Genomic DNA, 4,757 nt, shown 5'->3' with positions numbered 1-4,757 from the left:
TAAAGGAAAAGGAAAAGAAGCAAACCTCATTGATAATGTTGAATTCACTCCGCTAAATGTTGTTGATTTCTGCAATGACATGGAAGACATAAACTAAAAAAAAATCTATTATTGTTCTAGTAAAACTGTTTTTCCTTCGTTTGTTTTTCATGTAATGTCTTTCCTACAATAAATGAACTTTATTTTTAATAATAATTATGATTATGTTTATTCACTTATTATTCCTTTTATATGTGAAGTTTAATATGAGTCCAACTGGAGCACAACACCAAGAAAAGATTGGAGATCTTTGTATAGCAGATAGTGGTAGTACACATACTATTCTGAAATCAAAGAAATATTTTTCAGAATTAGTACCAACAAAAATAGTCATACATACAATATCAGGTCCTGCAGACTTGATAGAGGGAACCGGGAAAGCCCATTTTATATTACCAAATGGTACAAGCTTTTGTATAGAAAATGTCTTATTTTCTCCAGAGTCTAATAGAAACTTATTAAGTTTCAATGACATATATTTCAAAGGATATGACACAAAAACTGTGACCATTGAAAATAAGAAATATATGTATATTATAGACACAAACCATGTGCTTGAAAAACTACCAACACTTTATTCTGGTCTGCATTATATATATATACATATGATTGAATCAAATATGGTAGTCGAAGGAAAACATTGTGATCCTGGGACATTCAGTTTATGGCATGATAGGTTGGGCCACCCAGGATTAACAATGATGCGAAGGATAATTGAGAATACACATGGGCATCCATTGAAGGACCAAAAGTTCCCTCAATCCAATAGCATAAAACCATGTACATCTTGTTCCCTTGGAAAGTTAATTATAAAACACTCTCCAATGAAAGTTGAAAGGGAGTCACCTAGATTTCTAGAAAGAATTCAAGGTGATATATGTGGACCGATTCACCCACCATCTGGACAATTTAGATACTTTATGGTCTTAATAGATGCATCCAGCAAATGGTCTCATGTTTGCCTATTATCAACTCGTAATATGGCATTTGCAAAGTTTCTTGCCCAAATTATTAAATTAAGGGCACATTTCCCTGATTATACTATCAAAAGAGTGAGACTTGATAATGCTGGTGAATTTACTTCACAAGCATTTAATGCCTATTGTATGTCTGTAGGAATTGTTGTTGAGCATCCAGTTGCTCATGTACACACACAAAATGGTTTAGCTGAATCACTGATTAAACGTCTCCAGCTAATAGCTAGACCATTGATAATCAGGACCAAACTTCCTGTTTCTGTTTGGGGCCATGCAATCTTACATGCTGGATCATTGATACGCATAAGACCAAGTTCATATCATGTATATTCTCCACTACAACTTGCTTTCGGTCAAGAGCCAAATATATCCCATTTGAGAATTTTTGGGTGTGCAGTATATGTCCATATTGCACCACCTCAACGGACGAAAATGGGTCCTCAAAGAAGGTTGGGAATATATGTTGGTTATGAGTCAGTCTCTATTATAAGATATCTTGAACCATTAACAGGTGATGTTTTCACAGCACGCCTAGCAGATTGTCAATTTGATGAGGCAAATTTCCCATCATTAGGTGGAGAAAAGAAGATTTTGGAAAAGGATGTGTCATGGCATGAGCCTAGTTTATCATATCTTGACCCTCACACAAAGCAATGTGACATGGAAGTTCAAAAGATAATGCATTTCCAAGAAATGGCAAATCAATTACCTGATGCATTTACTGACACAAAAAGAGTGACTAAATCATATATACCAGCTGTCAATGTTCCAGCTTGAATTGACATTCCACATGGACAATCTGATGATAAAGTCACTCAAGAGTCTAAAACACGCCTGAAGCGTGGAAGGCCATTTGGTTATAAGGATAAGAACCCACGAAAAAGAAGAGGAGCAAAAAATGCACTAGATCACGAGGAAAGTGTTCCTGGAGAAACAGGAATTATTGAAATTCCCCCAGGAAAGGAGGATGATGCACTAAATTATGGCCAGACAAATAGAATATGTGACCAAAATGAAACTGACAATATAGGTGCAATATTTTCTTATTCAGTTGCATGTGATATTATGAATGATGATCCCGAACCACAATCTGTCATTGAATGTCAAAGAAGAAATGATTGGGCTAAATAGAAGGAAGCTATGCAAGTTGAATTAAATTCTCTTAACAAGAGAAAGGTTTTTGGGAACATTATCCTCACACCTAAATTTGTGAAACCATTAGGATATAGATGGATCTTCGTACGAAAAAGAAATGAGAAAGACGAAATTGTAAGATACAAGGTCAGGCTTGTTGCTCAAGGTTTCTCTCAAAGACCTGGAATTGATTATAAAGAAACTTATTCACCGGTAATGGATGCAACCACTTTCAGATATTTAATCAGCTTGGCAGTATCTAAAAATTTAGAGATGCGTCTTATGGATGTTGTTACAGCTTACTTGTATGGATCACTTGATAGTGATATCTATATGAAAATCCCTGAAGGATTTAAAATGCCTGAAGCGTTAAGTGCAAAACCCAAAGAAATGTATTCTATAAAATTACAAAGATCTTTGTATGGTTTAAAGCAATCTGGGCGAATGTGGTACAATCGTTTAAGCGATTATTTGACAAGTAAAGGTTATAAAAATAACACTATTTGTCCATGTGTATTTATTAAGAAAACAGCATCTGGATATGTGATCATAACAATCTATGTTGATGATCTGAACATAATTGGAACGAATAAAGAAATCATTGAAGTGATTGAACTTTTAAAGAAAGAATTTGAAATGAAAGATCTTGGAAAAACCAAATATTGTCTTGATTTACAGATTGAGCATATGCCTAACGGAATACTTGTGCATCAATCAAATTACACAGAAAGAGTCTTGAAACATTTCAATATGGAAAATGCAAATCCTTTAAGCTGTCCAATGGTTGTTAGATCATTAAATATTGACAATGATCCATTTCGTCCATGCGAAGAAAATGAAGAAGTCCTTGGTTCAGAAGTACCATATCTAAATGCAATTGAAGCTCTTATGTATCTTACCAATTGTACTAGACCTGACATTTCTTTCGCTGTAAACTTGCTAGCAAGATTTAGTTCAGCCCCAACAAAAAGACATTGGAATGGAATCAAACATATTTTTCGATACCTTCGAGGAACTAGTGATTTAGGGTTATTTTACCCTAACAATTCAAAACAAGGCTTGATTGGTTATGCAGATGCAGGTTATTTGTCTGATCCTCATAAAGCTAGATCTCAAACTGGATATGTATTCATGAATGGAGGTACTGCAATTTCCTGGCGTTCTCAAAAGCAAACACTTGTTGCCACATCCTCAAATCATGCTGAAGTAATTGCACTAAATGAAGCTAGTAGAGAATGTACATGGTTAAGATCGATGACACAACTAGTTTTAACTTCATGTGGACTTGAAAAGGATATATGTCCAACTTTAATTTATGAAGATAACTCAGCATGTGTCACTCAAATGAAAGAGGGATATATCAAGAGCGACATGACAAACCATATACCTCCAAAGTTTTTTGAGTACACTCAAGAGCTTATAAAGAACCATCAAGTTGAAATCAAATATGTTCAATCCAGTACCAATGCAACAGACCTTTTTACGAAGGCACTTCCTACTGCAATCTTTAGGAAACATGTCCATGGCATCAGAATGCGACATGTGCATAGAATATAATGTGACGGATGTCTAAATAAGGGGGAGTCAACTATACACTGCACTCTTTTTCCCTTCGCTAAAGATTTTTTCCCACTAGGTTTTCTTTAGCAAGGTTTTTAATGAGGCAGTACGTCAAAGTTGAACGCTAAAATGATGTCATCCAAGGGGGAGTGTTGTAAATAATTGGTGGTGTTGTAAATAATTGGTGGATGACATAATAATTGGTGCATGGTACATTTGTCAACATTTCTAACTAGTTACAATTATATGTTAGTAAAATTTGTAGTATAAATACCTCTCCATTGTAAAGAATGTGATACACCAAAAAAGTTATAAGAGATATAACTTTCATATTCTCTCTAAATATTCTTTCTTCTCAATTAAAGCTCTTATCAAAGTTTACTAGTTTGGTTTGATTTATAGTTACATTAATTACGCTTAATTCATAATATATATATATATATATATATATATATATATATATATATATATATATATATTATGTTAATCTTTAAATTGATTAGCAAATGTTATATGCTATCATAATGTTATAAAGACAAAATTGCAAAACTGGTCCTCTCGTTGTTAAAATTATGTGATTTTAGTCCAAAAAATATTTTATTACGTAAAAGTGATCTAATTTTGGATACCTTTATGCATTTTTTGTCCAAAAATATTAATTTTAACAGCTTGAGTGTTAACTTTTTTTAAAATGATAGTTTTACTCTCATTGACCATTTGCAACCAAACTACAATGACCATTTTTGCATGTTTCATTTTTATTCTATTCAATTATTATACATTAATTATTTTTTGAATTTCTTTTTATTAGATTACTTTTTCATTGTATTATTATATATTGATAAATATTATTTTAAATATTTAATATCTATATATATTAATAAATATTAATTCATTGGATTATTAATTACATTTAGTTATTTATTTTTTAACGTTTTTAATAGATTATTTATTTTTATTGGATTACTATATAATAATAAATATTATTTTAAATATATAATATTTATATATTAAAAAATATTGTTTTATTAGATTATTAGTTTCTTT

The sequence above is a fragment of the Lactuca virosa genome, chromosome 2 (assembly GCF_052849685.1).
Source record: "Lactuca virosa cultivar CGN04683 chromosome 2, Lactuca_virosa_CGN04683_v6, whole genome shotgun sequence".
Taxonomy (NCBI): Eukaryota; Viridiplantae; Streptophyta; class Magnoliopsida; order Asterales; family Asteraceae; genus Lactuca; species Lactuca virosa.
The sequence above is the reverse complement of the archived record's forward strand: the minus strand, read 5'-3'. Positions refer to the sequence as shown.